Source organism: Pinus tabuliformis, chromosome 9 (assembly GCF_031772625.1).
Source record: "Pinus tabuliformis cultivar Carrire ecotype Pingquan chromosome 9, CPIR1, whole genome shotgun sequence".
Classification (NCBI taxonomy): Eukaryota; Viridiplantae; Streptophyta; class Pinopsida; order Pinales; family Pinaceae; genus Pinus; species Pinus tabuliformis.
This window is the reverse complement of record NC_142307.1, coordinates 429,765,350-429,777,424: the sequence shown is the minus strand read 5'-3', so window position 1 is coordinate 429,777,424 and position 12,075 is coordinate 429,765,350.

Below are 12,075 nucleotides of genomic sequence, written 5' to 3'. Positions count from 1 at the left end.
GGGTCCCCTATGAATAGTCAGGTGGTTGCACCCCTGGTGTGACACTTCAATTTTCCTACTAGCCCAGGCTGCGGGCACCTTTCGAGTACCTTTGTATACTGTAGCCCATCGCATTCTGCTGTATATGGTATATGCCCCTGTCAATGTGGTCGCAGCCATGATAGCAGGGTCACAGTCCGTTCTAGTACCATAGAAGGACCGGCCAGCTCGGGTCCCCTTATTCTCATATTCGCGTGGCCCACTCGTGCGACTCCAATTTTCAGTTGGCAGATTTCGGTGTCCAACATCGCGCTTTTCCTCCTCAACCGTGCCCATTCTTCATCGAGCTCGCGAAGTCTCAAGCTGCCGCGTTGAATGGTTTTCTACAACTACTGAATTTCTTTGCCCAGGTTCGCACATTCAGTCTGAACTACAGGGGTGGTGGTCGGGGAAATTCTCTCCACCTTCCTAGTTTCCTCACGTCTGATCACAGACAGGGTTATCTTCGTACTCCCTATTTTGTTTACGGTCCTATTGTTCCATCTACCCCCTAGCACACGCAGATTTAATTGGGGCGGTGGTTGTACAACATGCGGCCGCATCCTTCGTCGTAGGCGGGCGCTCGAACCACTTCATCCTGGTTGCCCAAGCCGCATTCGATGCTGAACACCTCCCACCCGTACACACATCCACCTTCTCAATTCGCGCCCATTCCACCTAGTCTTCCAAAGCATACTCCACTTGCACGCAGCGCCCCGTTTTGTGTGCTCTGCCGCTTTTGCTCTCGTATTGTTTTTTCACAGCAGTCTACAGGTTCCTCCACATTTGGTGCTCCCGCCTCTATTGGCAGTTCCATTTCTTCTATCGTAACGCGGCGTAGTGATCTCACCATCATATTACAATTTAGCGTTGTTACCTCATGAAATTAGTTCTACCATCGCTCAATCTCTTCATCTGAGTCCGACGTGCAAGAACCGTCACGTTTCCATGAGATTCTCCCATTCGCTCTCGAATGCACCTAATCCTTATCTTGCACTGTGATTTGGTAAATGCAATCCAGTTCATCATCACTGTCCTCATCGCGCACAGGCTTAGTGTAGCGCGCTCCTTTAGCTAGGTCCAGCGAAGCCACAATGCGTAGAGACTTTTTCTCGAATATCATTTTTTGTCTCTTTAGGTTGTTGATTCCATTCATATTCGTGGCCCAGTCTGTCCCTAACAATGCAGGGTACAGGTTATTGTCATCCACAATTTCTATTACCTCAAAATCTGTTTGTGTGCTCGCGCCCTCGATGTCTACTGTAACTCCTTGCAATCTCCCCATGGGCAAGATCTTATGTTGGTTCACCATCTGTAATTAAATAGGAGACCATTGTAGTGCAGGCCTACCCATGCGTTCCCATGTCTATTTAGGTAGCACATTTTCATCTGATCCCAAATCCACAATGACCTGATCCATCTCATAGTCAACAATCTGTGCAATCAACTGCATTTCACGCCTGGTGCACAATGCATGCTTTCCTAGTTTCTGAACCATGCACGGTTCACCTGACCCTGCGCACCTAGTTATCAACTCTTTCAATTCATAGTAGCTTCATGCATCTCTCTAAAAAGGTAGTTAGCATAGAAGGATCCATTCCTGGCTCACGTGGATCCTTACTACTTAGAGTAGAGGCTTCCATGAAACTCTTCTTAGCTTCCTTAGATGTACCCTTCATGTGTTCCATCTCAAGGTTAGGTTCCTTTGTAGGAGCATCGCGAACCTTTACATCTTCTCCAGGCTATTTCCTCACATCTTCCCCTGTAGTTGCACCACTCCTGAGTACCATGTTTACGTTGGGGTCCTCTTTGTGTGGTTCAAACCTCATCATTTGGATATTTTAAGTTGGAGTAGGTTGTAGTACCCCCTTTTAGCGCAACTGGGAAATCAACGTCGAACAATCTACCATTTCATGGTCAAACTGCTCACAGTACAAACAAGATATTCTCGTCGAGTTAGTACAATTGCGAGCATAGTGCCCCAGCCCTCCGCAATTATAACAAATCAGTTGTTCGCGCCCTTGTCTAGGTCCCATTCCTCCTCTCCCTTGTCTGTGTCCTTGGAATCCACCATGTGGCCCTGCAGTTGGATCGAAACCTTGCATTTCAGTCTACATTCGATAGGCTAGGGTCCTATACATCATGAGCTCATAGCTTCGACACGTTCGCTCGTTGTGACCCACTGATCTACAAAAGTTGCAATACAATTGCTGCGAGTCTAGGTATATTTTTGCAATAAGTGACAGTTGTCTGTTACGTGTTTTCTTCCTATTTGACAAATTGCACACCATAGTGCGAGCGTCGCACTTGGCCCTGCTTGTACCTCCAGTCTTAATGGCATCGGTCCTCCTCCCACTAGATAGTTCGCGAATACAGGGCAGTGATCCTTGTCGTGACCTTGGCCTTTGCATTTGATACACCACACTTCTTCACGTGCCTCAGGTTAGGGCACCCTATCTTGCTTCAGACTTTGCATCTCCAATCATAAGTTTTGTAGTTACACATGGATTTGCTGAACTCCCAACCCAGGATCCTGTATTGGAGTTTCATGCAACCTCATCGCTATCTCTAACGCTTCAGCCTCGGTTGAGATCTTTTGCTGTGACATTGTTGTCCTTTAGATGTGGTGTCAAAGATGTCACAAACCATGCTCGGCATTGCACATCTGTCAGCATTATGTTAGCCTCACGGATTGTACTCTTCAATCTTTGATCTAGATCCCATGGGGTTTCACTTAGCAACATCATGATCTCCTTAAACCTAATAATCGACTGCATCTCTGATTTTGGCCGACTAAATTCTTTTTTCAATGTATCCTAGATCTCCATTATTCCCGCATTCGGATGATCTCTAGAGTTCTTTATATACCACATCAACACACGATCCTGTAGCGTTCTTACCAGAGTAGCCTTTTGAATGTTATCATCCATTACACCTTGGGCTTCCCATACAGCCTTTACCACGAACCAGAACTGATCTGGTTCCTCATTTCCTACACCTCTAAATACAGGAAACTTGATCGCACTCGCCATTCCACCCCTCGATGGTGGTGGAGGTGGGGTAGGTGAAGATGGGGTTGATGTAGGTGAAGTGGGTGGTGGCATGGATGGAGGTGGTAACAGTGGAATGCACTGCTTTATCAACCAGACCACGCTCCTTGGAGAGAACCCAGCGAGCTCCTCCTCGATTTCTTGTGACAATGAAATCAGGGGACTGTTCTCTAATCCTTCGATCCCTTGGTAGCCTCTTCCACTTCGCATTACCCCAAACATCAATGGATTCACTTAACCCATTTTTCACATAACAACATTTTAATCCAAGTATTCAATGATTTGATGTACTTACCCCACGGTCCCTTGAAAAAATGCCACTCTACTTCGTTGTAGCTCACAGTTGTGTTTATCATGAACTCAGTGATAAACCCCCCTATTATCAGATCCAACTAGTGATCTATTGGCTGTGCAATTTTATCTTCAGATGCCTCTAGTCTACACACCAATTCTAGAGTACACACGATGGGCTGTTCCAGTATGCACCTTCCCTGACTGTTAGCTAGCCTCGCGATCCACTCATATAGTTCTATCAAGAAGGACGTGAAGAAGATCTCATGGATTTTCGTGCATATGTAGCGATCCAGCCACCTCTGCTCATATATCTATGGGTTTTTGTTTTCCTGTACCACGAACTCGTGAAGCTTCTGATCCAACCAATCTTCAAGTTCTTTCTTTGTAGGGTTCCACTGTTCCAACATCAGACATCCCTTAGGCAGATCCTGGTCTTGGCAATGGAACGATTTGTTGGCTTGTTGAGGCCTAACCCAAGTTCATAATTGTTTTAGCCAAACAAATCCTGCACTACCGGCCCTTTCGGCAACAGTCTGCGGAGCGCGGGCTGAAGTCTCACCCGAGGTAGTAGGGGAGGGTGATGGAACCAGGTTTCCGCACCCTTGGGATGTCTTGATGAGGATTGGAGGGGTCGCGATCCGATCTGTGCACTTGCATAGCTCTGTGTGGCTTCGCGTAGATCTGCGACGGGCGCTGCCTAGATTCTTATTATTATATGTGTTTATTATCACTCAGATCTACTTCTTAAGGTCTTTAAGCAAACATTTAACAGTAATAACCAGTGCACACAATCATAAATATGCATACATTCAGAACATAAGAAAACAAATAGATTCATGATAAAACATGCAATGGTTCAGAAACTCTTATCTTTCTTTATCTTCTGTTCAGTACAACCAGATCCGCCCTGCACACTCATCTGCAGGGGTCCACGCACACAGTTGCAAACTCTACCAGGCCTCTATGCACACAGCTGTAGAGCCTCTATCTACCTACTAACACCCTCGACTCGGACTTACAGACACAGAGAGAATATTGCCTTCATAAACCCATAACATTCAAGATCCAAAAACCTAAAATTGACTTCTAACCATAGAGCCTTGCTCTATTTATACATTCCCATGGTCCGCGAACCATGGGCAAGCTGACTCACTTTCTATTTTCTTACATTATTTTCGGGTGGACAACCCTTTGACTTGACTCATTACAATTCACGCTTCGTGCACTTTGTGGAACCTTTACCATACTTTTACCCAAAATTATGGACTTTAAGCCCCAAAACCATTATGCGAGGGATCCACTACCCAACATCAGTTGTTATTCGTTAGAAAGAACAAGATATTCCTCGTATTCTTCATTAATATGCAAAAGCGGATATTGTTGGGTTGTGTCTTCTGAAGACTCTAATAATTCCTGAAGAGTCGAGAAAACCAAATCTTCCATTGATTTAACCAATACACTAATACAAGTTGTTTCTTTCTTCTTGGGGTGATGAGGAAGATTATGAGCAACAGGAAGTAAACTGATAGCTTTCATAAACTCACATAGAATAGGCTGAATTGCTCGGAGTTGATCATAGGTAACTTCGTAGGCTAACTCTGGACCAGGTTGAGAATACCCTCCTACCTTAGGAATAGGAATTGGGGTGGAACTCGGGATATTACTACCTTTTACAGAAGATGAATGATTGGGATGTGATGAGTTATCAGCCATAAAAAAAGAGCTACACTCCTAGCACTAGAATGTTGACAGTGTTGGAACCCGACATCATATAGGGGATCTCCCCAATATGAGGTCCCAATTAGAACTCACACCTTTTGGTGTAGGAGTCCCATATGGAAATATGGTCTGACTGCCATTAACTTAGATATTTTCCTTGGATTAAGCAATTAGCCTGAGAGAGTAGTGTGCATGTGCTTTTGAATCAGTAAGAGAGTGTTCCTTGTGAAATGTTTGATTGTAAATGTATCAAGGTTCTAGTGTACTATTCAACAACCCCCATTTTAATGTATTATAAATTTCCTATGAAATTTATTATATTAAAATAGGGACCCTTCAATTTTAGAAAAATATTATAATCAAAGTTTAATACTTAGGCTTTTTTAAAACCCAAGTATTAAACCTTAATTATCCCAAAAAACCAAAATAAATAGCCCCCAAAACCAAGATTTATTCTTAGGCTTTAAAAACCCTTAAATAATAAATAATATGGGTTATTTGATTAAAATTAATTAAAAATTAAAAATAAAATAAAAAATCGGAGTTTTTGATCCCCTAAGGTTGAAATTCTCACAAACTCTGACTCATCCCACTTCCCCACATCGCAAATAAACAAAGTTCCAAAGGCTAAAGACCCCTCTTCCAAACTCCATTGCGATTGTGATTAGACCAGACTTGACGGGAAAATATACATCCCAATTCATAAGTCCCTGCGTCCATGGAAATCGCAAAAGGTTTCAAAAAACTTAAGTCTGAGCCTTAAATGATTTTGGTTGCGATTAAGCCCAGACTCGGCGGGAAAATCAACTTCACTTCATTAAAGTCCCACATCCGCGCAATCACAAGAACCATTGCCCAAGTCTTGCTACCTATCTCTTTTGTGATATGCGATAAAGCTAGACCTGACGGGATTATCCATTGCAATCCATAAAATCCCGCGTCCGCAGCTATCGCAAAAGGTACCAAAAAAGCTTAAGTCCGACCCCGCTCCGAATTGTTGATTGTGATATGCGATAAGGCCCAGATCCACCTAGATTATACACTGCAATTTATATTAATATCACTCTAGGGCCTATATCGCAATCGCAAAAGTTCTAAAAATTCATGCCTCATCCCAATACCAATTGCGATATGACATCAAATCCACGTCAGCTTCCATGTCATTGCCATGTCTCCCATCATGTCACTCGCCATGTCACCCACCATGTCACATCATGACATCATTCGTGACATCACTGCCATGTCACCTAGGGATCCCGCAATTGCAAGTTTCAAAGAGACACGGCTTATGATAAATCCTTCACCCCAGCCAATTTGCGATTTGTGATAAATCTCGGACCTAACAGGATTATAAAATCTATTCCATAAATCCCTGCGTCGGAAACTATCACAGTTTCCAAAGACTCCTGCCTATTATGATAGAGATTAGACTGAACCTAGTAGAATTATATGTTGAAATTCATTTAAATCCCCGCGTCTGCACCTATCGTGAATAACAAAATAACATCGTTTCTCTGTCTCCTGCCCATTCCGACAGTGATTGCGACTTTATTTGAGAAGGCCCCCTTTTGGATTTTATATGAAATACTCTCGATCTAAACCAATTGCGATTGTTCTGAAGTTTTTCCCCTGATTCTATTCTGATTGCAATTGTTTTATGATCTACCCCAAAACTCTGATTTCCAATTGCGATAAGCCGTAAAGCTCCACCTCCTCACTCTGCATTCCTTTCCATGATGTTAGTGTCAGATTTATTGCACTCTATGTTTTCCTGATTTCCTGTAAAAGTGATTTGTTTCAAATAAAATTTGTTTGTCATCTAATTTATGTTTATCTTATCGATTCTTGTTTGTCGTGTTTAGGTTCATGACAGAGAGAGAAAGTTGTGCTAACAATGGCAGATCAGTTCAAATAGACAGGCAAACATCTAAAGAATTTGATGGAACAAATGAAGCTAATGATGACAGAAAATCATTTTCAGAAACTTCTACCAAAATATTGTTTTCCTTTAAGCATTGTTGAAGGTATTTGTTTAATGCCCTCAACGCTCTGCACAATAGATTAGAGTTGTTTTCTGCTATTTAAGCTTAGCTGGTGTAGGAAATAAAGGTCGTGAATTTTATGAAGGAAGGCTTAGGAAAGCTTGCACTACTGTACTTTCATCCTTTTCTCAATAGAACAACTAGAACATTGTTTAGGAATTTTCATAAAGAATTTTGAGAAGTTGCATTACTGTACTCCTGGAATCATCTTTGTGGGAAGGAATAAATTGCTGCTATTTCTTTTATGAGCTGAGCAAAGCATATCTGGTATTTATATCATTGTACCTCTGTTTTGTTTATAAATAAATAGTGAATTTATCTTTGCAATTTTCTTATTACTTGATATTTAAAGAACAATGTTACATGTATTCACTACTAATCATCTTGCCATTGATATTTTTAGACATGTTAAGAAATTTGTTGAGATATTCTAAATGTGATATGAATTTACACATTATTTTGATTAACTACTTAATCAAACTAATCACCTTGAAATAGTTTCATTTCCATTGGTATTTGAGCAATCTATATTGTCATTTACTAAGGAAAATTATTATAGATCGCATCTAGATAAAAGTTAAACAATCCCGGGTTATAGAGTAGATTAATGCGTATATTTTTTCATTTAATTCATTACTGCAAATCCATCCATTTCACTTCACTATAAGCATTAAACACTCATTCAATCACCTTTCTTTGGGAAATTGGTCCCAAACAATCCAGTCGGAGCCACTACTTAAATGGAAAAGGAGATGTCTTAAGGTTCAGACTGGGTGGTTTTCCCCCTGTGTTGAAGCAACGATTTTCTAGGCCTCAATAGGTTATTTCACAGTAAGGAAGAAAAGTGAGTCTCTAAAAGAGAATTAATAGTACTAATCTAGTAAATACACACGCACATAAACAAGGAATAATATTTAGACATCAATCAAAGTAGTTCACATAGATGTTATGATCATTAAAATCATGACAACACATTTCTATCAATTTTTACAACTATGGTCAAATTCCACTTTGGATAGATCATATGATGAATATAATAATTTTAATAGATTCTTCTTTGTGAGAGTACCAAAATTGACCTAAATATCACCTTATTTGGACAAGTGAAAGTTGGGTTTTGAATTTATTTATTCACTCATGTATATTGGGTTAGGTCGGCCCTAAGCACATGTTAAATTGGATAGGTCAGCCTCAACCCCAAGTGGACCCTCATGAAGCCTATATTAGAAGATACCTCAATCTCATTTGGAAGAATTGATCAATCCATCTCCTCTTCTCTTATTTTCTTGGTTCGCACAGGTCTGTCAAAGGAAAGTTCATGCAAGGGTCTGAAATCTCAAGGGTGAAGCTCGCACTGATATAGGCTTTTCTGATTCCTGGACGCTGGAATGGAACTAGGGATTTTAGTCCCTGGATTTTGGCACATAATGGTTAATACACCATCCAAAAACCCCTAGACGCTGGCACATAATCCTATGGGAGCGTCTAGGGTTTCAAAGACAGTTCGGGCTATATTTGTCCTAAGACACACGCATAGTATGGTCCTAAGAGCGTTTAAACTGCCATAATCATTTTCATAAAAGACTTATGAGAGCGTCCAGGTTTTGAGGTAGATCTGAGTATGTTTTACCCCAGACGCGCTCATCCATTTCCCCTGGGAGCATCTAGAACTATTCCAGACGCAGTCTTCTAGTTCTGTAGAGAGAGTCCAGAATTTCTATAAACACTCGCACATCCCCTCCTCCCTGTGTCCAAGACTCAAAGATGAGATTTTGGTATTTTGAAGATTCCTCTCAATGGCAGTAGTGTTTAGCATAGTGACAAATGTATCCAGTAGTTGACTACAGTTAGTGATAGCACACTACAGTCCTTAGAATCAGGGTTTTGATTATAAGCATGATAATATTTGTTTCATGGATATCATAGTTGTTTTATTGCATAGATAAAGTTATGGATCATTGTACTCTCTTTTGCTAAATCATTTGATGATGATCTAAGAAGAAGAATATTTATAAGGGTTTTCCCCATAGTGGGTTTTTCCTTAGTCTCGAACCAATCCTAGTGTCTCTATGTGTGTGAGTGCTTTTCTTCTATTATTCCTTTATGTTCCGTTGCATTGATGAATAATGGTTTAGGTATAAATAATGTAATGATGATATGGGGTGAAATTAATGTATTAATGACAAAATGCAATTCTCAAAGCAAAGAACAATGTAGCCCTATGAAAAATTAGCATGGGATCAGAGATGGGATGAAGAAAATTCATGGAGATCACCTCGATGATGACACCTTTGATGCAAGAAAGAAGTGGATGATGGAGGCCAAAAAGAATTTTAGGGTTTGAAGAAAACCCTAGGAAACTTGATTATTAGGGTTTGATGGATTATTTGAGGTTAGGGTTGGAGATAAAAACCTGGTTTATGGAAACAATATGAGATATGGAACCTAGCTGGTCAATTTGAAGATGATGAAGCCCTAGATGGGATAATCCCTAATAGACATGGTTGTATAATTGAAGGCAACATTGGTATATGGACCATGGAAATTAATGGCTCTTGAAGATTGGTTCAAGAGGGAGAGGATCACCTCTCATTGAAGATAAGTATTTTTGACTCATGATTCCTCTTATTTTTGTTGAAATTTATGGATCTGATTATTATTATATGTCCTTCATATGTATTTGAGTATATGTATGTTTTTAACGTCCTTGATTAGATATATCCTTCTTGAGGATCATTTTAAATGTAGGAAGGATGGCTAGAGCTGGAAAAGGTTAAAAGGAACCATATGAAAAGATGACAAAGTGCTTAATGTAGCCTATGTTTAATCAAATGGTGCACAGGTATTTGAATACCACAAGGTATGCATGGTATGTTTTATTTCAGTTGTATCATCGGATGACATGGTAAGCCCTAAGGTATGATGAGAATGTCTCTTTCTTTGACGACTCATACATGCATATGAAAGCAACTTGGATCTATGTTTCCTATGATGAAATGATGCACCCAGAGTTGAACATTTTGATCTTCTTGAATTCTATGAGGCTATCTAAGATTGATACATTGATACACTTGATGAATGGTTAACATCCATCTGTTGGACATATTTATCCTATAAAGAAGGAAAGTACCTTGAATTTAGTAAATGATACTCTTGATACTTGTCATGTTGGATTTTATATAGAAGGATAGATCATTGACTAATATACATGAGTCTGTTGATAATTCTTGTGATAAGCATGATGAAAGCATATGGAAAGAGAGATTGACACTCCTATTTTGTTAAAGCTTTTGACCTAACTTGATCTCATTGATCATGATAAGCATGCTAGCCTTGATGTTAGAGGTATAAATATGAGATTGATATTCTAGATCTCTTACTACCTGTGGTCATGTCTTGATGACATGTGGTTAAACTGAATGTCCTAACTTGATGGAGTCACTTGATAGAAAGTGTCATTTGTTGAAAATAATACTGAGAGGGGGGGTGAATCAGTATTATCAAACTCTTTTAATAAATCTTCCTTATTTGTTCTTTGAATTATTTTTGCATGTCAGTACCATAAAATAATGAGCATGAACAAAGAAAACAGATAGTCACACCAAAGAACACAAGATGTAAGGTGGAAACCCAATGTGGGTGAAAACCACCTGTTGCAATATGTCTCTATCTTCTTCCAAATTAGAAACTCCTTTTACAATGGATTTGTACTGGTGCAGTCCTTTACCAGTACGCAGGCTGCAACCTGCAGAGAGCTACAACTCTCTCTTGTTTTCCAGTCTCTCCTAGAAGGGAGCTACAACCCCCTACTTCTTTTCTTACAAGGACCACTTTTTCAAACTGGATCCATAAACATCAAATGATCATCAAGTATAAGAAATTCACCCAGACAACTGTAGTAACCAGATTAACAATAATAGAACCAAACCTAGAACACCTTATCAACAGAAAAATACAGCCAAACAAAATGTCTTAAGCCAGATACGCAGTTCTTCTTTCTCTGGTCTGCGTGTGTACGCACTTCACCTTCTGCTCCCCTGCGTATACCCACAGAGACCCTTCTGCTGCACTGTGTGCCCATGCACTGTTTCTTCAACCGCACTACGTACTGTTACTGCAGGTACGCACCCAGAGACACTATCGCGCCACGTACTGTTACTACAGGTACGCACCCAGAGACACTATCGCGCCGCATACTTTTACTGTGCGTACACACCTAAACCTTCGTCGCTCTGCGTACCCACGCAGCTCTCCTGTTTCTGCTCTGCGTACCCACGCAAATCTTCTGTTTCTGCTCTGCGTACCCACGCAGATCTTCTGTTAAACACTTGCGTACTTCTGATTAGGGCCGAATAGGCAGTCCACCAGAGTGGCACAGATGCTCAGATGCCCAGATCTGATCATGCGCTCGAGAGATCACCCTTTTCAGATTTGCTTTCAACTTCATATAGATCAAGCTTTTAAGACCATAACCCAATATTTCAGATCTTAAGATATTCAATTGCCAAAGATGCATAGCCAAGTGATCTCCTTTGCTTTATATAGGCAAGCTCCTCCTAAAGTCATGGATCAATACCACGAGCCAAAACCATAGTAACACAAATACCGTGGGCTAAATACCAAAGGTTAAACATAAGAAACCCCACGTGTGCTTTTCTCTGCCTTGAAATGAGTGCATTGGGGGTACGCACCTCCTGAACGGTTGACCTGCGTGTCTGGCCGCGCTCCCTTCACGGTGTACCTGCGAGTACGCACCTTCTAAACTGATCTCTTGCGTACTTCTTAATTTTCAACATATTGAGAGCCTTGCCATGGGTGTTGCCATCAAGTACAACATCTGTAACATATAGCCATACCAGAAACATAATGCCAACAATCTCCCCCTTTGGACTTGATGGCAACCTCAAAAACTTCAACCTCAAAAACTTCAGCTTCATTCTCCCCCTTTGACA